Source organism: Rhyacophila brunnea, unplaced genomic scaffold (assembly GCF_057557595.1).
Source record: "Rhyacophila brunnea isolate RB1 unplaced genomic scaffold, BYU_Rbru_1.0 scaffold_187, whole genome shotgun sequence".
Lineage (NCBI taxonomy): Eukaryota > Metazoa > Arthropoda > Insecta > Trichoptera > Rhyacophilidae > Rhyacophila > Rhyacophila brunnea.
The window spans coordinates 316,136-340,465 of NW_028232845.1; the positions used below are offsets into that span (position 1 = coordinate 316,136).

The 24,330-nt window shown below is 26.0% G+C and overlaps 1 pseudogene; it reads left to right on the forward strand.

Annotated features, from left to right (window-relative positions):
- The first annotated feature begins 925 nt into the window (after nucleotides 1-925).
- Nucleotides 926-2,454, forward strand: LOC147073032 (uncharacterized; annotated as a pseudogene).
- Nucleotides 2,455-24,330: the final 21,876 nt, after the last annotated feature.

The window sequence follows — 24,330 nt, forward strand, 5'->3', positions numbered from 1 at the left end:
TTTTCAGAGTTAAAGTTAATATCATTTGAAATTATTATATTTTCGATCAAAAAAATTAACAGTTTCAGAATTATTAGTTAATAGTATTTTAAATAATTGTAATTACGAATAAAAAATTAATAGTTTCGAAATTATGGGTTAATAGTATTTTCTGTTTCTTTTCAAATAATGAGATTTACAATTGCATTTTGTAGGTTTGAACCATAAATTACGGTCAATATTTTTCAGTTTCTTGTTTCGAAAGTTGAAGTATTTTTTTAAACAATTTCTCTATTTTGAATTTAATGCTAATATTCATTACCGCCTTTTTTAATAATTCATATTTGTTATAATTTAATATTGATCATTGAGTTTATAAATAATTTATGTTGTAAAGTACAATTTAAGCATATTTTTGAAATAATTAATTTTCATGAAATCTGAACAAGAATTCACCCACAAATTATCAAGCATGGATGGACAGCCCATTTTTACAGATATTCTTCCAACACAAGCAACAACTGTACATACATTTCCACACGCGACACTAACACTTAAATCAAACCCTGGATCATTTCCATTTTATGTTACACACGATGCAACTATTATTCTTGAAACATTTCATCCTCTTTTTACACAAGCAACCGATTTTTTGGTAGCTGTATCCGAACCAGTCTCTCGTCCTAAATTGATACATGAATATAAATTGACACCTTATTCGCTCTATGCAGCAGTTTGTGTTGGACTGACATGCGATGATATTCTACAAGGTCTAAATTTTTTTTCTAAAACTGGGCTAACGCCACATGTTATTCTTTTTATTGAGAATTGTACACGAAACTGTGGGAAAGTTAAGCTCAGTGTTCGTTATAATCAATACTTTTTAGACGTGGATGATGATGAGATAAGACTAAAAGTGTATAATGATATTGTTATTAAAAAGTGTATGAACGAGGATGGGCGAGTTTCTGATGTTGAACGAATTAGAAAGAGGTGCATTGAAATAAACTATCCAGTAGTTGAAGAATTCGATTTTCGAAGCAACACCGTTGAAAGCATGAATGAAGCAGCAGCAAAAGATTCTTTGTTGACTGAAGCTGAAATAAAAAGCGAGCAATCTAGAACTGGAATCGATAAGTCAATCGTTGCCCGATTTTTGGATTCGAGTTCAAATAAATCATTTTTTACAGGACATGATGATGTTGATCTACCTATTTATGGATCATACGCAATCGATTTAAAGCCAAACACACAAATCAGATCTTACCAAGAAACATGTCTAAATAAAATGTTTTCGAACGGTCGAGCACGATCGGGTATAATCGTTCTTCCATGTGGTGCAGGAAAGACCTTGGTCGGAATAACTGCGATGTGTACAATGAAGCATCCAGCTCTAATACTTTGTACATCGTCCGTATCCGTTGAGCAATGGAAAGCACAAATAAAAGAGTATACAACAATATCAGATAAAGATATATGCACGTTCACATCCGATAAAAAAGATACTATTGCGAATGTACTAATAACGACATACACGATGCTAGCATATTCGGGGAAGAGAAGTCGGGATGCACAGAAGATCGTGAATGAAATTAATAGAAGAGTATGGGGTCTTCTTATTCTTGATGAGGTACATGTTGTGCCAGCAAATATGTTTAGAAAAGTTGTGGCGGTAAGGCATTATACGAAACTCGGGTTGACAGCTACACTTGTTAGAGAAGACGACCGAATAGAGGATCTTAATTTTTTAATTGGCCCTAAGTTATATGAAGCTGATTGGCAAATGTTGAGTATTCAGGGCCATATCGCTAAAGTCGAATGTGTAGAAATATGGTGTAGAATGGCCCCTTCTTTTTATAGGGAATATCTTACATGTAGTGTTCGAAAAAGAAGAGTGTTAAGTGTAATGAATCCAGGGAAATTCAGGGCAGTCGATTTTCTAATAAGGAAGCATGAAAGCGAAGGTGATAAAATTATTGTATTTTCAGACAATGTATTCGCATTAAAAAATTATGCTATTGAACTGAACAAACCTTTTATATATGGACCAACTTCACAACAAGAAAGAATGCACATTTTAAATCAGTTTAGGGTCAATCCCAAGATAAACTGCATTTTTCTTTCGAAAGTCGGGGATACTTCGATTGATCTTCCTGAAGCAACGTGTCTTATACAGATAAGTTCGCACTTTGGAAGTAGAAGACAGGAAGCGCAAAGACTAGGCCGAATTTTAAGGGCAAAACGAAGAAATGATCCAGGGTTCAAGGTGTGGTTCTACAGTTTAGTTTCAAAAGACACGGATGAAATGTATTACAGTGCTAAAAGACGGCAGTTTTTGGTGGATCAAGGGTACTCTTTTAGGGTAATGCAAGATTTAAAGGTCGAGAGCAATATATTCAAAACAAAAACGGAGGAAAAAGAGCTTTTAATGACGGTTATGGTGAGAGAAGAAAGCGATGATGAGGGTGAAGCTGAGTGGGAAGGTGGAAAATTAAAGGAATTGTCTGGCGTCGAAAACATGGCATATATTGAGAAAAAAAGAAACCCGCTTGGAAAAAAATAAAATCTGATAGGCCTCGCGGTATTTCAATAATAAAACTTATGTATTTGAGAAAAAAGAAACCCGCTTGGAAAAAAAATAAAGTCTGATAAGCCTCGTGGTATTTCAAACATAAAACTTATGTATTTGAGAAAAAAGAAACCCGCTTGGAAAAAAATAAAGTCTAAAAAGCCTCGCGGTATTTTATTAATAAAACTTATATATTCAATTTTTTGGTTTTAAATTTCAAAGACAGTGCATTTATGCATCTTGTTGACATCGAAGAGACTCTGGGCTACGCTAAATTTTTTTTACCGTTTCCGCCAAGCTCTCAAGAGCAACAATTTTTAATGTTGTAAACAGAAAAAATATAAGGAATAGAGTTAATAAAATTTATAGCTTTTAATAAATTATAAATATGAATTTCAAAACCATAATATAGATCAAAATACGTTCTAAAATTATTTTATGTACCTTCTCTTTATTTGACCAATTTTTTTTTATAAACACTTTATTACAAGATTAATTTTCTAATGGTGTCCTTGTTTTATATCTTCCATACAATATGTTCTTAAACACGAAGAATAATATACTAATGCTGTAATTTTAAGTTAGGTTTGTGTTTCTAGTACCATTTCTTAATATATCAGAATTTCTCAGGAAAATAATTTAGCATAACGTATGCATACCAAAATTTTTTAGAATGGTGTATTTAAATATTAAACGAATATTGGTACAAAATTATAGTATTGACTTGTGTTTAATTTTTTCGAAGTGTTGTATTTTTCAAAAAATCAGAATGCGAATATAGCATGAATAAATTTATATTGGCTTTTACATATTTATACACTCATATGTATCGTGTATTTTTCCATTGATTATTTCTAGATAGATATACTATTTGATAATAAAAAAATAATCATTAAAATGATATGGAAATGTTATCTAAAATAGAAGTCATAGAAATAACGAGTATATCTAATACCAAAAAACCGATAAAATATTATATTTTTTTGTGGGTTAAGTTTTTTCCCATCAATTATATCTATTGAGGAATAGTCAGCCCACTTGATTATTTCAAATTCCATGATTGTTTAATCGTTAAAATATTGATTTTATGTTCTTTTTTTCCTCAAATTTTGATATTCTAGATATCTATTTTTGTTTCAATATTGTACATTTTAACCTTGATAAAGGATTGTTAGTGTGCTAATTTATCATGTTTGTAATGGAATATTTATTAATTTCTTTATTTTTGATCCAATTTATCTTTTTATGATCAATATTGGCATAAATTTTTATCGGAATAATGTTTAACGTTTATATGCTTGGATTTATAGTGCACTATAAAAAAATTCTTAAGAAACACGTAGCTGTATCAAGTGAAAAAAAAATACAAGATGACGAAGTAAATCTAAAAAAAGTGTAATTAAGATAACAAATTAAATCTAGAAAATGAGTAAGTAAAATCATAAAGTAAAGATTAAAATATAAGCTAAATTACAAAAGAAAAAAATTCAGTTAAAAATGTGACCTCTATTTTTCTTGTGGAATTTCGTAAGAAATGTAGTCAAAAAAATATATATAAATAGAATGTGTGCATGCACATATGTGTAAGCGAAGAATATTTCTAAAATCTTTTATAATGAAATAGAATGATTTTAAAAAAAGAATTCGAAATTTTATGGGAACAGAGATAATTTTTAGTTGAGAATCCAAATATTTCTGAAAATAAATCGTGAAATCTAATTGATTATTTGTGCATTTTTACATTTATTTTGTTTTCAAGGTTTTAAAAATCCTTATTATAAAAAATATGTAATCGTAAAGCATCATTCTATATTAAAATATTATATAGATAAATTAGCTTTCATCAAAAAACATGTCGCTCTTCAATACAGTGCATTATAAATGCTGTTACTTTTTAAGCCATACGATTTAAAAAATATATTTAGATGCATCACCTGTAAATAAAAAAATAGGCTATTTTTTTGACTACATGTGGTAAGAAAAATGTGCAAAATTTTGCTTTTATAGTATGGAGCCGTCATACCAGCCATTTTTATATAAATGATAGTAGTTTATTTGATAAAAGAATAATTAGCAGATGTTTTGAGCGTTTTTTCTTACGAAAATGGGATTATAATATGCGAAACTATAAATAGCCTTTCAAAACCCATTTTATAATATAACAAAAACGGTAAAAATTTCATTATTATTTTAAACTCTATGTTAATACCTAAATTTTATACTAAAAAATGGTTTTGAACTGTTATATCTCTAAATAAACAAATTAAATAAAAAAAATGTGTTTTAAAATAAAAAAATATTGTCTTTTATTTCAATAATAAGTTATATTTTCTAATAAGAGGAGTTTGAATAGACTTTATGCATTATTTCTTTAAAAAATTTATTTATAATCAGTCTTAAAACTTTTCAGATTTGAATGCCAAGATTATGCCTACCAATTTTTTTATCAATTATACCCATCAAATAATCGAAAATATCATCTTTATCTTTATTGAATTCAAAAACCTTTCTATACTCTTTAAGCTGATCGATATTGCTTTCAGAATTAATTACTGCCTTCAACAAAACTTTAAAACATCTTTTATTTTTCATCATCAGAATTTTTTGAAAAAATATGTCTGAAGGAATAATGCTGGGATCCATAATTTTATTCTCAATATGGGGATTTTGATCGAGTATCTCAAACATTTTTTCCCAATCAAATTTCTTTTTAACCCTTAAACAATAATTAAACAGGGATCTATGGTAATTTATAAATTTTGGATATTTTTCTAAATTTTTGAAATATTTTTTTTGTGCTTTTTTGCAACTACTAGATTTTAGCTTATTAAAATACGACTTGATAACTGTTTTTAAATGTAACTTCTCTAATTTTCTTTCTCGAAAAAATAATTCCTGCTTTATAAGCTCAGACATTAGTTTCGAACTAAATACATCTTTTTTATCAACAAGTATTTGTATTAATTCAATTAATTTAACTGCTATGTTTTGTTTGTACGCTTTTGAATTTGACATTTTCTCTAATTTTATCAATTCTAGTTCCTTTTGAATTGCCATATCTAGTCTCTCAAGATGTTTTGGATCTTCATCATTAATATTCTTTGTAAAACATTTTTGATCGTAATCGTCTTTTATAAATGAATTTTTTTGAAGTAAAAGTGATTTGTTTTCACGATCCAAATTGCTCAATTCATCTATTTTGTCTTTACTACTAAAATCTGTTTCCTCTCTATTTTCTTCCAAATTCATTACCTCATTCGAATCAGTTAAATCCTGGTTCTTGTTATTCTTTTTAAGCGATTTTAATGATATAAAAACTTCATCCAAAGCTAAAATTACTTGAAGAATCATTCCTTCTATATCAGCAGAATCCAAATCAGCATTTCGAAAAAAATCCATCACAAGAACACGGTTAAATTTCGAATCATCATATAACAAATACAAAGAATCGTTAATTATGCTCCCTTCATATCCATATTCTTTTATTTCCAAGCACGCATAAAATATCTCTTCTAATACTTCATTAGTTCCCATTTGATAAAGCTCATCATCATTAAAATTAGCTATCTTTTGGGTAATATTATTCGGGTTGTTGTGATCTCGTCTATCTATAATTTCTTGTGTTAGAAGGAGAACTTTGAGCTTGCTTAGAAGCATATGCTTGTCTTTGTATGTATAAAACAGAAAGAGCAAAATGTGGTTGATATTTAACATAAAATCTTTTCGGTTTGTGGCTACATGCAGTAGAAATGGGTTGATATTGTCGTCTGCTATTAGTTTATCTATAAGTTCTAGATATTCGGAACGCTTGTCTACCATTTTTGGGGCAATAGGCATAATCAATATCCCGTGATAATATTTTTTGGAACTAGAATTTATGTAACATAAAATTTCAGATTGGAATAAATGAAAATACTATTTTTGGACGAAAATAAAAATAATTATTTTAAGAAATCTTACGTAATATAGCATTAAAGAACTAAGTTTATGAAAAAGCATATCTTCAAACAAAATAATTACAAAGGAATATCATTGCATCAGAGTTGATCTCTAGAGTCTGGCTTAATTATTTAGATTGTATATTTCATTAAATAGATTTAAAATAAGAAAACAAGACAGTTGAACATATCACATTTGAGAAAAGAAGAGCAGTTGATGAAGATAGATCAGGGGAAGGTGTCAAAAGATGTATTAAGTAGCTGTGCAATGTTCTAAATGGGCTAACTATGTCACAATAGATGGAATCGATAAAAAGAAACTTAACCCATAATTAAAATAAGAGCAAATAAGAAAATATAATAGTTGGGTGAAAACACATGATATGTGCAAAAATATTATATGGTCTTAGAATATTTTATTTTTGAGAAAATAAATAGGCGTATCTGGACATAAACATAATATTAATAATTTTATAAATAATAATCATTCTCTAATTGTAGCACATATACAAACCTTAGGATTAAAAAAACCCCTTGAACGGAGGAGAGGTAATGAATATACTTCAGAGAAGAAAAAATAACCGAAAGTATTTATACGTTGTGCGCACGAGAGATCAAGCTAGATGTGTTTGAGAACAAAAACTAAAATTATAACGAATATCATAGTACTAAAATAAATATCGAATAATTACTTACGTTCTCTTGCTCGTAAACTATAAATATAAAACCGGTCAAATACAAAAAATGTGTAATTGGTATAGTATTTAGAATAAAAGTAAGAGGCTATCTCAAACTTTATTAATGAATGATCTATATTCTTTATGTAATTTTTAATTAGAATTATATAAAATCATGACAAAGGTAATCAGAAAAGTAAAAGTATCAGTTATTTTAGATCTTTATTTTAAATCGATAAAACAAATATCAATTATTTTATTGTCTCTAAGATTCTTAGACCTTATTAACGTAAAAATAAAAGGGAAATTAAATATTATTTAAGGTTTTCTGATCTTATACAAAAATACATATATCAATATTGTGCATTAAATATCATAAAACTGCAACTATAATGCTTTATATTTTTCTTTATTTAAGGATTTGATAATGTTTATTTTTTTAATTTAACTCAATATCATGTGGATCGATATACAGTAATTGGCAAAAAATCATATGTTTTACTTATATTATTTTATGGGGCTGATTTAATGGTTATAATTTTTGTTTTTTTTCGAGCACACCTTGCTTGATTCATGTTAGCACAGTGTATATATGGTTTCGGCTATCTTACCTTCTCCACAGTCCTTTTCGATGCCCCACCTCTTTCGAGACTTATAAATTCAACGATTTTTCTCAATTACAAGGTTATGTACAATAATTACAAAATTATATATATTTTTATCCTGGTGAGAGCTAGGCAAAAAAAATTTATTGAAACACTCTTGATTATTAATCAATATAATTATTTCTTGGTGAAGTAATAAATTTACACCATATTTTGCATATATTTTGGTGAAAAAAAAACAAATTTTATATCTTATGAACTTTAAGTTATTAAGCTGTGTGTTTTATTTATTTTAATTACACCGTGTTTTATGGATTTGGAAAAATAAATGACGCAATAGAGTTTTCATTGGTGTTTTAAAATAGCCTAGGTGAAGATATCAATGCGAAAAATTTTTTTCGCATCACCCTTACCTGCACATACCTATTTTTGTGCATTCTATTGTTAGATATCTAGAAATGAATTTGATATTATTTGTTTACCATTTAAAAAAATAAAGAAAAGGTATTTTTTAAATTTAAAATGATAGAATACTATTGCTAGTTAAATATATTATGTTATCAAGGTGTTTTCTGTTGAGTATTCCAAAAAAAAATGATTATGGTTTGTAAATTCTAAGAATATTCGAGTGAAAATAAAATTCTAATTAGAATATTTTTGTTCAATTTAGTTAAATTGAAAAATACCATCGTACTTATAGAATGTGATGTCGCTCAAAAAGAACCTTTCTAAAAATATACCCTTCAGCTCAGTATTTACATCCTTTCTAAATTTTATATCCTCTTAGTAATTTGCAATAGATATAACGCATTGAGATTGCACATCCGTGGATATGTCAATAAAGCTATATTTAGTATAGGTTTTACCATTAATATAACAGTAAACCCACAATACTATGAGGACTTAATTTTTGTATATAAACTACTCTGTGAATACTCAAATTATACGTATTACAGATATTTATGCAAATTTTCTTCTATTGTAGATCATTTCTACTCAGTAATATAATTTTGCCTTTCAATTGCCTTATAATATGCATAGTAAATATGTAATGTTTTTAATATAACACAGCTACGTATTTTCACTTGTAGCAATGCAATAACTCATCATTCTGTAGCATGTACTCTAGACCTGTAATTTACTTTTGATATCATTTAAAGTACTACCATGATCTATCTATTTCTATAATTATGTATATATACATTTGTGATATAGTCATGTATACACGTTGATTGGAACTGTAACACATATAATTTACGAATATTTTTATTCGGCTGCACGTGAAATAGGTTAAAAAGAACCCTTTTATTATCAAATAAATCATGTAATTAGATACGCAACTTGAATGTAGAACCACCAATAAAAGAAATTGGCGTATATTTTAACACTTGAAGTCGAATTATGGGTATGAAAACAGGGCAGAAAGCGTTATGTTTGACCTATTTTTTTCTTTGTGTCAAATCACGAGCGTTAAATATTAGATTTTAGGTTTCTTCTAAGTACATCATTTGCCAGTCAATTTTTTGAAATGAGCTGTTGTTTTTTGCTGTAAAAAAACTATGTAAAAGAATTTCACTTGATTTTAACCCCCTCAATCTTAAATTTTACAAAACCAAAATGGATATTATTGCTCTAATTTTATCAGAAAACTGTGTTTTTAAAGGATATTTAGCATCATATAACATGTAAAAAATTTTTTTTTCGATAGTTGGGCATTTATAGGGATTTCTTATAGCTGAAATAGAAATATTTGGGTTTTTTCGCTTTAGATCATTCACATAAGACTATCTTATGTATCTTATAAATTGAAACCAGAATTAGATTGTAATATTAGCTTTTTTTCTAGTTCTTATTATTAAAATTGGTTACTACAATGATTTATCGAAAAAACTTTCAAAAAAAAATAAAAGCCATTTTCTATGATCACGACTAATTGAAATATATTTCTGTCAGTATCTTCATTTAAACCCTTACGTTTTTTTATATGGTAGTTAAATTGGATGGCTAGTTTTATCCATCGATTAACGCATAAAGAATTACAAAAAATAGATAAATTCACTTAAAAATATATTTAAATAGTGTAAAAACAATAAATTCACTACTTTTATGATAATATTTTGAGGATTATTTTTTTATTTGTCATGTATTTTTTGATTTGGTTGGTATAATAAATGTTCAATTAAATCGAAAAATTAAAGAGCTAAAATAGATAAAGCCGTGATTATACATAATTGTAAAAAGTACTTTTGTTGCATTTCTAGTGTTATTCTAGAATTTATTGTTGCGAGGAAAGTACAACCATATAAATAATTACTTTCAAATATGACACCATATGTTTTTATGTGCCGAAATTCATTCAATAAAATGTTTAAATACAAATGAAGTAATGTTTAATTATATGTTATTAATCACCATGGAATTTAATCCAACACGATAATACTAAAAAACACATGATAAATGTGAATAGGAGACAAATAATCTTATTAAAAAATTAGATGACTGGAAAACAGTTCAAAAACACAAATTATTGCAATATCAAGGCATTTTTGTACGGTGAAAACCAAATATATAGTAATTAAAAATTTTTTTTAGTTTATAATATTTGTCACTATAATCTTAATTTTCTTTGCAATATTTATTCAAATAATTTTTCCTTATGTTTATACCATGAATATTTTTAATGAATTTATGTGTTTGAAAAAATAATAATTATCGAAAACATTGAATTATTTTTAAACATAAAAAAGCAGTGGTAATTAAGCGAGTAATTTTTCCATTCGTAGTAAAGACAAATGAATTTACCTGCTAGTTTTATACTTTTTATGAAGTCGAATTAAAATCTTACTTTTATTTTTAAAAAAACAATCCATCAAACAACGTTATGATACTTAAATATTTATTTTTAATCATCAAAATAACTCATTTTGCCATATTTTTACGATGCTAGCATTTATCGTTATATTTTTTGAAACTATAATTGCAAAAAAAAATCTTAAATAAAATACTAAATAATATTTATGAATTTCTTAATGGTTTATTCTTACTTATAGTGTATAAATCTTATTACAATAATAATATTCCATAAATTTTTGCTAAAGTTCACGCTTAAATATTCTATCGTATTCCTAGTAAAATTACCTTATATACAAATAAATTCCATAAATAAAATCAGGGTATCTCTTTTATTTTATTCATAATATAAATTGGTGCTAAAAATGTAATATATTTAATAATTAACTAAATTATATCGATAAAATTGTCGATTTGTGTATTTTAAAAGCTTGAACGAAATTTGAAAACATATTGAAGGTATGGGTCACTGTATGTTGAATCTTTGTTTATTGCAATAAATGCATTTTTACAACTAATTTAACATAATTGAAAATTCAAAGCAAGATAAAACACTGTAATTTAAAAAATTAAATTGTGAATGCTAAAAAACTTTAATACATGCTTGCAACTTTATTTAATCTTTTTTAAATTAATACAATTCATAATTCATTCCATTAATTTCACAACAAAGTTAAATAACATCATTAAAACTAGGAATTCGATAAACCTCGATTTATTTTAAGTTACCTCTCTTCCGATTCTCTTAACAGCGTATTCGCTTGCATTATGTAAGACGTTACAGCCGGCTGATTATGAAATATCGATAATTATATTATTTACAGCTCTTAGAACCCCATCTTTCGTGTTAGAATTGTAAGAAAATATCAAGGATTTGAAAAAAAGAATACTTCTATGATCGGGTTCAATTTGGGCTATGCGGATGCAATTAAACATATTTATGTTTAGCTTCTCGGATTAAATAATTAAGCTCTGTAGCTTTATTCTCGCTAGAATTTTTAAAAAAAGTTTCATTTTTGCATTTTACTTTGATATAATATATTAATATTCCCTTGAACAAAATTTCAAACGTTATTTGGTTATATAACAATCCAGTATCTTATGATAAATTTTTTTGCTAATAGCAGCGATCAAATTTCAATTCTTGTATCTTTTGTTCTAACTACAATCTAATGTGTAGCATAAAAAAGACTTTTGCTGTTTTCATGTCTCGTTGGTATAACGATTCCGAATTAATATAAAAAATCAATCTATCATCATCGAAAGTAAGAAATCTATGTATTTCAAACTTTTTATACATATTTAAAGTGCAATTCAACCGTATATTTACCAATTTATTTTCTTAAAAGAATAATTCATGCTCCAATTATATTATCAATCGGAGATTTAAAGGCATTAATAATCATAATTTCCTGTATCTTGGTCTAGAGTTTTCAAAGATTGCTAATAAATCATCGCATATCACATAAATTATGTTTTCGGGTGTCATTTTTTTCTTACTAGTCCTTCGCGGGGGGATAAACTTAACTCGATCCGTATTTTATTATATATGTATGATCGACGAAAATGTTTTTATATTTATATCAAGCTTTATATCGTTTAAACCAAGACCCTTTGCTCCTACATTTTCATTTATAATTATATTTCGTTCGCTATTTGTTACTTTTCGAATAATGAAATATTCTATAGCTGTTTAGTAAGTCATAATGTTTACCATTTAGCCTCATTATTTGAATTACGTTTTAATGGCCTCAAAATTTTTTCTATTTATGGACTTTAAGAACGAAATATAATTACAAAGTAATATTATATAGTTGATCTACTGTAACTAAAGAATTTAATATATAATTTATGTATGAATGATGTTTTAAAAGAGTATAATTTTTTTATAAAGTTATTTGGTATCATATGACTTACGCCGAATATACATTAAAAAAACAGCGTGTTTTCACTTTTAAAAAGCTCCAAATTATTGAATTTACGACGACTTCAACACTTTTACGTTTTAAAAAAAATTTAATCACAAAAGAACGAAAATTAGCTCGATAATTAGTCAACAAGTGTTTAAAATATTCAGGTGGGTCATTTACACATCAAAATAAAGCATTAGATATTATTACTACGAATTCCGATATGATAATTTAGATTTATGCACAGGTGTTATTCTTTTATGTTGAATATTCGTTGAAAGAAGATAATTTCTATATAAATTTTCGGAATAAACTTCTTATCCTGATTTATCGCCTATTCATTAAGACTGGAACGAGTTTCTATTCAAGTAAATCTATTTTTTTTATATTAGTTTTAAAATACTTATCTACAAATATTCCAATTCATTCGATTACTTTATAATTCATTGGAACGTAGTACTAAATATTAAGGAATTATATTGGTACATATATTTACATCAAGAAATTTATTATCTTAAATTTTTATTCGTTAAAATTCATATATTATTTTTGTTTGTTACATATTTTTATAAACTTTATTAATTTGTGATTACATTATATTGTTTTATATAGATATTTGTTTTTTATATGCTTCTCCTATAAATTTATACTTTGAACAAAGAGAATATATAAATTGAGGTATTGAATTTTGAAACACAATTTTCGGTTTAAAAACCTCGGCTCTAATTTAAAAAAAAACATTTTATGACAAATTTTGAAACTACTTTCTTTGAAAATGAATTTAATCGAATGTGTTACACGAACTTGCACAAAAATATCATGAAAGTAAGTCAATGGTTTTTTGGCTTATTTGACCATATGTTTAGAAGACAGAGACACAAGACGAGCATTCATTTCAGGTTTATTATTTTATGTTAAACAGAAAAGATATGAGTAAAAATTAAAGGCATGCAATACCAAATAGTTTCGTGTGTTTTTTCATTCAAATTTATTGTATATGCTGCCCAGGTTTAGTTTATTATTAAAAAAATTCTTAGATATGATCAAAACATGTTATTCCGAAAAATCTGTAACTTTCAGTTTACGATTTTAAACAATTTGAGTATCATTGATATATTAAAAACATACTGAATACTAAAAGAAACAATATATTAATAAATGTCCGTATTATAAGCCTTCTATACAAACAATCTTATGATGATGGCACTTGAAAAAAAAGTATACAAATCTGAGAAATGTGCCGTTTTGAACAACTATTCTTGTGTTTTTGCATTCAAATATATTTTTGCCTTACAATGTAGAAAAAGATCATATAATAATGATTTATAATTCTTTTGCTTCATCATAATAAGTTAAAAATAAAATTATTCAACACATAGCGTGTTTACAACATAAAGAGGAGTAAATTATTTATTTGAATAATTTTATAACATAAGCGTAAAAAAAGTGAAAAGATTACACTTGATCATACTTAAGTACTCCATAAATATTTAATCGCAGAATAAATATAATTTATGTGATTTATGTTGCTAAAAGAAACATAATAATATGAGTAGAGACAATACCACATACAAATATATGCAAAAAATACCATAAAACATAAATTCTATCTTGCTTTCTTATCATAATAATTTAAATATAAGGCTACATCCCAAATAATTTTTTTCTATAAAAAAATTGTGAATAAAATGTAAAATAGTCTATTTTTTTTTATAATTATTAAACAGTTGCTGGTAAAAGTATTTATTTGCAAATTTACAATTAACAGAGACCAAGGCTATAAATTTCTTGCTTAAATGTGTCTTGTAATATGTATTTAAACTTTTGTAAAGCAAATTTAATTGAAAAAATGTTGTTTCTATCTATTTGATGGTCGGGCTATGCTTGACATATATTTGCAGTAAAAAAATTTGAATATCGAATTCATATATTTACATGTGTTTAGTTTAAATTTTGAATACGATGTTATAACCCTATTCGAATTTTGGATAATATAATTTTATAATATCATAATTTCTCATTAGGATTAACTTCTATTATAGAAAGCATAACATGTACATTAACATTAAAACATATGAAAAAAAAAATTTTATATGATAGAAAAATGAGAATATCTTTAAATTTTATATGAAATAAAAACCTTTAAAAATAAGAAATAGTCGGTTATCAAGGTTTTTCAATCCAATCAAAATGATCAAATATGCAAAAAAAATCAAACTTTTATGCGGTGAAAGAATCAAATAAAATAAAATCACCGATAATGCTAAGAATAAGTTGAACTTAAAACAACGAATTTAAAAACAATACTTTCTCTAAAAAATGAGCATAACTGCACCACTTTTTAACAGCTAGTTTCTCTGATAGTATTATAAAATGGCAGAGGAATAATCTCGATGAATAGCTGTTTTCAATAAATATAAACTCCCCTTAAGGTTCGAAATTTTAAATATTTCGAACGAAATCAATATAATCTTTCATTTCTAACTGTGGTTTTCGAAATATAGCTAAGGCAAGTTTAATTCCTTTCTAATATAACTTAAAACTTGCATCATTTAAATACTAAACTTACTTTAGTGAAATCCTATTAAAACTTAGCCTAATAATTGCAATTATATTCTCTAGCATTAAAAGTGTCAAAATTTTAAATGTTATATGCAGAGACTAAATACTAAGAGAATATAATTATATTTAAAAAAAAGCTCGTAAATACATACAGACAACTAAATATAAATATTCAAGTGTCTTTTTTTCACCCAATGTATTTACGATGCAAAATATGATTTTAGTTGCTTTCCTTTTTAATTCAATCATGAATACCGAATATAACATAGTTTTATTATAATCCAGGTGTGACATTTTTAATGATTTTTTGCATTTTTTAATGTATGATTTTTATATATTTATTAGGGTATATATTTTGCAATAATTCTTTTCGTTTTTTTAAAAAAACAATCCAGAAAAAGAACATAGCCAAATGAATTCGTGAATTTCTATAATTGTGTAATAAAAAAAACACAAAAATCCATAAAATATATTTATTATAGGGATTTTAAAGTTTTTTTTGATGCATAACTATCATCTATAAAATATCAATTATAATTTTACACATGAAATTACATTAATTTATAAATAGCCGTACAGAGCACATCATTTTTTTATAATTGAACCTTTAAAAAACTAACCAGAAATAAAGAAGTGTACTATTTAAATACATTTGTTTTAATTCAGAAATATAAATTTTTAATTTTTAAAGGATAAATTTTTGTGGTTTTCATCTTGTATCTTCCAAAAATCACATTTAACTGCCAATTAACTTAATTTCTATATATAGCCATTTTTATGCTGCAGAATCAGAAGATGTTATATTTTATGTATATTATACACATTAATATAAATTACAAAGCATATTCAACGCGTAAAAGTTTTTATTGATAATGTTTATGTGATCGTACTTTTTCGATCATCTCTGATTTAGTTTTTGCTAAATTAGCTTCTACTGTAGATTTAGATATTTCCGAATTTTATTTTTCATTGACACTGTATGGTTTTCATGTAACTAATGTTTATTATGTATATCCATTATATATTCGTGGTTATTATATATTAATGCCCTTTTTTGTACTGTTTTTGCATTCTTTATCATGAGATCTGAATTATACAACTAAGATCGGATGAACCATATATTATATTGATTTACCAAGTTAATCAAAAGCATCGTGCAAACTTAATAACTTATTCAGAAAAAAAATATCTCTCACATTGATTAATTTATTTAAATTGATCATTTTTTATATTTCAATTCTTAAATTCTAACGATTTCTCATATTTTTAATTTTTGCTATCATAAAAAATTTCTTTCTACGAGCAAAATGTTGGTTTAAAATTGAATTTCTTGGGTAAAAAAAATATAACTTTTGATCATCGGTAAACTTTATATGGAAGGTAAAATGTTTACTTTTGATCCAAAATTTTATGAGAATATCAATAAACCTTAAATACCATTGACATTTATAATATATAACAAGTAGTATTATGTTAAATTTATTTCTTTCTTGCAGAAAATATTTCTTTTGATTCAAGCATACAGGAAACAAATATATAAAATCATAAATATCCGAGTTATCTGTATATTTTATCGGTAATTCTACATGGGTGTTTTTCCATTGTAAAAACATTTGTAATTAATGCCAGATTCATCCATAGTTATATTAGATACTCCGTATTTTTTAATATGTATTTTGTATATATTTGATAATTCTACAACATAGAGTATATTTCTTCTCCAATATATATAACTATTTAATTAATGTCTTGGCTAGAGGCAAAAAACATACCATTGATCTATAAATTTTAGATAGCGTGTTTGAATAAAATATATGGCATACATAATTAATTTAATTTATAAGTTTCAATGGAAAATATAATTTTTTTATTAGACATTTTAGATGTGAAGAGCATACCAATAAAAAAACCCCGAAAAATTGTATTTACACTTAAGAAACCTTTTTTTTGAACAAAAAATTAATACAAAGAAAACACTTAATTTATCTATTTGAAAATATTATTTGTATGTCGATGTCACTCCAATTATTTCAATTTAATTTATGTTCTCTATTAGAATCAATAGATTTTTTAAAAGTAATCGCATACTTTTTAGCACTTTAGAAATATAATAATATAATTTTTATTAATAAGAACAACAATTTCAAAGTTCTCAATCCTTTATATCATTTTATTGTATTTGAAGGTAAAATCTGTGAATTAATAACGTTAAAAACATGATCTAAGAGATTATATGTATTGCATTCTTCCCCTTCATTCGAATCTAACATATAAAATATATATTTTCCAGTATAAGGAATTTTAATGCATTTGTAGTCAGGGAAAGGTGTTTTTATTGACCCTGAATCATCATTTAAAACTTTGCAAATATTCGAAAATATAAGTTTAAATTTTTCAATAAATATTATCAATTCTTCTTTGCGAAAATTAAAATATCTGCTTTTCCTTTCACAAAATCCAAACCACTTATATTTAAAATCCGAAAATTTTTTAGGCGAGTTTCCAATTAAAAATGAAAAAAAATGCCAAGCGTCTTGCGAATAACCAGAATTCTTGAAAGAGTAATAAATGCTATTTTTTCGATTTAAATCTTTGAAATAATAAAAATTGTAAATATATTCGTATTGTTTCATTTGCTCTTTGGGTAAAAAAATTTTAGCTAAAAACAAAAAAAAGCCCCTTAGCAGTAAAATGTTTTTAGATTGGCATTCTTTTTTTATAGTACTTAACATATAAATATCTAGATTTTCTGTTACTTTAGACTTATATTTATGTCCTTGCACTATGAAAGATAAATTTTCCACTAATTCTTTATACTGTATAATAAAGACTTCGAGTTTTTGTCTTAATGTGTAAATAGAAACCCCATCTAGTCTTTCATTAATCGGTATCGATTGAAAAGAGGTGGTTAAACTATTAGTATTCGATGAAATATCGTTATTACAATGTAAATCTTGAATTTTGATTAGCAATATAATGAATTCAGGGAAAATGATCGATAACAAAGAGTATTCACTTCTAATTGTACGCATTCCAGAGTTTTTATTTTTACGTGGGTAACAAAATGCATCAATTACGATCATCTTAATGTCTTCTGGCATTTGTAATGGCGGTCTTAAAGCATCGGTGAGATGTAATTCTTTGACATTTGAAGGTGGAATTTCCAAAATAGTATCTGAAAAGCTGCAATCGTTTTTAAAAATAAGATCCTCTATATTTTTTGTTTTTAATATTTCTAATGTCTGATGTACCAATCGATAAAAATCCTCTGCTTTAGGATGTGATAAATGCATCCATGTAGAATGATCTTTTGTCTTTTCTGTTTTTTTATGTTTTAATTTATAAAATTTAATGTTTATTTTTTGATTATTCGGTAATAAATTACAGACTCTTACGAAATGTAGGTCAATAGGATCTAGACTTAAGGTTTTCCTCTGTTCGCACACATTTAAGTTATTTAAATGATATGATTTTTTCTTGGTTATTCCACCATAAAGCGCGGAAATATTGGGCAGTTGAGGCCTACATCTAGTCTTATTATCACCATTACTACATGATGTTTCATTTTTTTTGCATGAAATTTCGGTTTTAAGTGTACCTATAGTAGCCTCATTGTTTGACTTTTGGCTTAATATTTGTGTTCTGAAGTTCATTTTTAGATTGGTGTCGTATGGTACCATGGATTTTTCTGTTCCGTTAGATGATATCGATCTTTGATCTTTTTCATCAACATTATTATAGTTTTTACGTTCGATACATTTTTTTAAATTAGATTCTTGTGAAAGAAATACATTTTCTTGGGATATATTAAGCAGTAGATACGCGTTTCTTAAATCCGTGTCTGTATAATTCTGTCTCACCATAGATAGTTTTAGAATTGGAAATAACATAGGAAGCCAAATAATCATAGGTATATTTTACGAAATTATTTGTAGGATACTAATCTATGGTCAGTAAAATTTTCTAATATTTATATATTTTTTGGTCCATATTTGAATATTGTTGATTTGCCTTTTTGGGCACAATATTTAATAATTATGGATAATACGCAATTAAATAAAATAAAAATCGAGTGTTTAAGTATAAATAAGTAAAAGAGCATATTTAATAGTTAAAAGTTGGGTTTCGGGTTGCTTAACTAAATTAATGTTTACTTAAAAAGAATATATAAAAGTATTGTGCTATAATATAATATCATAAAAAACCGTTGTAATATTGTATTAATTTACTATATGATAACTATTTGCGCAAATTAGTTATGCGTCTCATCTTATACGAGCAAATTAAATTTAGTAAATATGTAATATGCGGCATAATCAACTACTTTCATACTCTTAGAATATATTTAATTGAACGAAAAGCATTTTTACCCCAAGTTTTAAAACTTAAATTTGGTACATATAGCTCTGCTATGTATGTTTATACCATAAAAAAATCAAATGGTTTGCTACTTATACCCCGAAAAGAACATTTAAATATACCATATCTATATTTCTAAGCAAATTAGATTCAAATTTTAATAAAATAATTTCCGTTCTGCAATATCATCTTTCATATTATTTTCTTAAATTCATGAAGGTACATTTTAAATTTACTTAAAAAAAATTTATAAATTTATTTTAAATGTTTATAGATTCAAATAAGATATAAAACAATTATGGCGCTTCTATAGCATTATAAAATTTATTATAAATAAATATTATTCATCCAAGAATACACATGCCCTAAAACCACTGTTAAAAGTATATCCATATAGACATGATGTATCATCATAATATGATGGTTACTACCAAATTGGATTCTATTTCACCCCATATTTAAAATTTTGATTCGTAATTTACAAATTATTGGATTTTTGGAAGATATGTGACACAAAGGGGCTTAAATAAACGAATTTCATTAAAAAGTTCATATTGAATGACATGGTATAATTTTATGCCAATATTCTAATATTTTTTAAGCATCGGTATGTTTGATCGATCTGCGTCAGATATTCTTTTAGAACTATTTAATATATTTTTTTAAAAATTTAACCAATATAGTCACTTCTTATGACATTAACAAACTAAACTAAAATTTATAAATATCACACAACTTTACCCGAATTTTCATGACTCAAAGCTATACTTAAGCTAGAAAAAGCTTTAAAATAACCTATTATAATATATTTTTAATTTTATTTGTTTTTTATTTGAATTTTTTGATATAATAGTTTTAATTGCTTTTTTTTAATTTTTAAGATTATAAATTTCCATGTGATATTATTTCGTACTTTTTCTGATATGCTAATACATACAATATTATTTAAAGAAAATGTAATATTTTATTAATTTCTGGCGCGATAAAGTTGCTAAAAGACTCATATTTTTAAAGAAAATGCATAATACTAGATTCTGGCGCAATAAATATAGTTAGATTATCGTTTTAAGGTATTTTATAAATTCAAAAATCAAAATGCTAAAAGAACCTTTTATGTGATATTAAAATCGACTGGAGAATCCAAAAAAAATTATTGTTAAAATTAAAAGTATACATTTTATAAGCCAATATAATTTTTAGAGGTCTTTAAATTTTTTTTTATAAATCCAGTGGAATATAAAGTTTGAGGAAACGAATCTTGAAAGAATAAAATTAATAGAAGACGCAGAGCTATTGGATGTTTGAGAATGCTGAGAAGATACGAAAAAAGTGTAAAAATCTAGACTTTAAGTAGTTGGCATTAATGTTGCGATCATATCCAAAGATTAAAAAAATACTTTCTGAATAGTAAATCATTAAAGCCGATAAGTAGGAGCATATAAGCCAATTGGTGCAAATTTTGCACAAGGACAAACAATTAAATAACAAGAAAAATCTAGAATACTTGACTATTGGATTTCCAAAAACAGTAGCAGTAATAGGAGGATATAAACTATAAATGCCACTGAAAACGAAAAAATACATTTAATATCTTTTAATAAGAATAAAAATGCACATGACGTCATATAAATTAATATTTATTCATGTGCTATGATTTTGTTTTAAAAAGATATACCTATTTAGATTTGTGCAAAGTTATATAGAAGTAGATTAGGCTATTAAGATCAATATTATTAGGCGACAACGATACATCAAATACATGTAAACATATCGATAATAACCTTTTAAAATAATATAATTTTACTGAAATTCGAAATAATGTTGTCTAAAATACATTCTTGACAGTCATTATGATTTTGCGGTTAGTTTAACACAAGCCTATACAAATTCCGATATTTAATTTTGGCCTTTCAACGATAATAACAGAATGTAAAATATTATCCTAAGATTTTTTTTAGAATTATTTTGTGCAGAAATAAATTATCTTACACACACATTTATTTTAAACATATTTACAGTCTAATCGACCTCGAGATTTTTATTTATTGCCGTTTCGGTTGGTTTTTGTCCTTTTTAATAATTATATGTGCAGCTATATCAGCTTCACTTGTTTAAAATGGAATTTACTCCAGTGAAGTTTTTTTAGCAATGCGAAAAATTATCAAATAAGTTTTAGCCTTGAGCCCCGTGTAACTATTAAAGAAACAATTCATTGTCATATAAGTGGATTGTATCTTTGAAAATATGATTTGTATAACATATATTATATGCACACTTTTCCGATCCATTTAATAACACAGTAGTATTTAAAAACGGTTTTTTATTCTTACACGCCGCTTGATTGCACAAAAAATCATTAAGTGGTGCATATTGGGTAATTAAAGTGATTAATCACATATATTATCACGCAATTTATTTTAAAATATATATAATTATGTTTGCGAGGTAAAACTGGCAAATTTCCTCTAGTAAAGCCCTTTCTATGTTATTTTCAAATAATTAACCCAATTAGTATTGATTTAATTCGAAATTAAAACATATATTTATGGGCTTTAGCTGGTAATTATTTTATAAGCATACTTAAAAGCGCATATTGTGCCTCTTTATGCGGGAAAACTATAATCCTTTCTATTCTTAAATAAGTCTCGAAGTTTTCTATATGGTGCAAATTTTTTCTCAGTCACATAAAAAAAGACTCAATTAATAACTTGAACTTTCAGATATATTTAAACCATGGCCATTATACATAGGCAATATTTAGATATACAGATAAGAAATAGTTCCTTTGTTGATAGAAATATTTAAATATAGTTCGAAGGGATCAAGTGCGACAAATAAATATTAGAAACGCGTAAATACTCTTCAAATATGAATTTAAGCATATTTTCTTCATATTTCTATGAAACATCCGTAATATGAACCTTATCAACAAAGTAGTCGAATATTGCCATTATTTAGTATTTCCTCATTCAAAAATCCCAGTTATGCCTCAAAATGTATATTCAAAGCAAATTAGACTGACCAAAGATTGTTATTTGTGATTTTTAAAAGATTCTTGCTATTTGATCTCTATAATTTCTAAAAATTTTATCTTGGTTTAAGTTCTTGGTTTGCAATTTTGGGTATTTAGCGTGAATTAAATATTCATTTATACAAAAAAACTGTGTGTGAAATAAATATTTTGAAAGCAGTTATATGATGCCCCTCGTTGCTGAATTTTTTTTAGCCGAAGAATATAACTAATCAGTATAATTACCACATTTATCATAAAAAATTATCTATAGTGTTCAAAGATGATTTATCAAAATCCTTAAAATAAGTCGTATCTTTATAAAAAGATATTTATGCTAGTGTTAAATTTAAAAATCCCGGACTAAGTAGAAGCATACATGCAAGCTCTCTCACTTCGCAAGACACTTGAACACCTCTCATTTGAGAAGAGAAGAGCAGTTGATAAAGATAGATCAGTGGAAGGTGTCAAAAGATGCATCAAGCAGTTGTGCAATATTCCCAATGGGTTGACTATTTCTCAATAGATGGAATTGATAAAAAGAAACTTAACCCATAAATAAAAATGCACTAGTGTTAAAATACAATTTTACATTCGGTTATATTGGATATGTGTCGATGGCACAATTTCATAAAGTATATCAAAAGAATTCGAATCTAAAAATCAAATCGAAGCATGTATATAAACATTGATTCAGAGGAAACACTTGAATTAATAAGTCTTGGCGTGGATTTTCGAGATATGGGGTAATTAAAGAATAAGATAGGTCGTACTTCGGGGGAAAATCAATTTTATTCGGAAATAAATTCTAATGCTTAATTATATTTTATCAAGGGCTAATTTTCCTTTTAACTTTCCATGTTTGCTTGCGTAAAACTTTAGGTCGGTCTATATTACATATTTACTGTATATCTTTATAAGCTCATCATCCTTAAAGTCTTCTTCGATACGTTTTCGACGCTAGTGACTTATACATTCAAGTGTTTTTCTCAATAATATTGTTTGTGTATGGGTTTCGTTATTATCCCCAATAAAGATTCAATAATATATGATTTAATTTATAAATAATTATAGTCTTTTAATTTTATGCAAGCGATCATTTGAAGTATTATAATTTTTGTTTATTTTTTTGCATGGAATTAAGAAATTAATTTAGAATACTTTATTACGTTCAAAAAATTTAGATACGAAATAAGGTGTAATCTGAAGCCAAAAAACCTAAAATAATCAATTTCAATTAGTAACTGTAACCTGTTTTAATATAAGTATTATATAATAAATTATAAATACTCATCTTCCACATCAACCAAATCAATATCATCAATATCTTCACCATAAATACTAACGACACCCCATGAAAGGCAACCCGTTTTACAGTAAGCACATTTAGAACACATACAACTCTCAATGCCTATATTAAGATGTCTCGTGTATTCTCGACATTCTTCCAAACACAAGTTCATTTTTTTGTCTACTACAATTAATCTCCCTTCAAATATACGATTGTTTTTTAAATGTACTCTAATTAATGCATTTGTGAACATTCCTAAGATTTATTTTTTATTTATGTAATTTCTTTGAATGTTGAATAATTTATTATTGACTATTCTCTTTTGGCTTTTTATCATGTATCTTTCTTTTGGTCGATGGTGTTCTTGAAAGTTGATGTTGCCTTCGGGATCTTTTTGATACAAGGGCTACTAAATTAATTGGATATAGGCACTTGATGGATATTTAATTAGAGGAACAAATAATGATATCATTGGAAAAGAAAATACATCGAATTTAGAATCTATACATCCTATGTTATAGATTGATCTATTTTTATTAAAAAAATGTAATTTATGGTTAAATAAAAAATGCGAGATTAG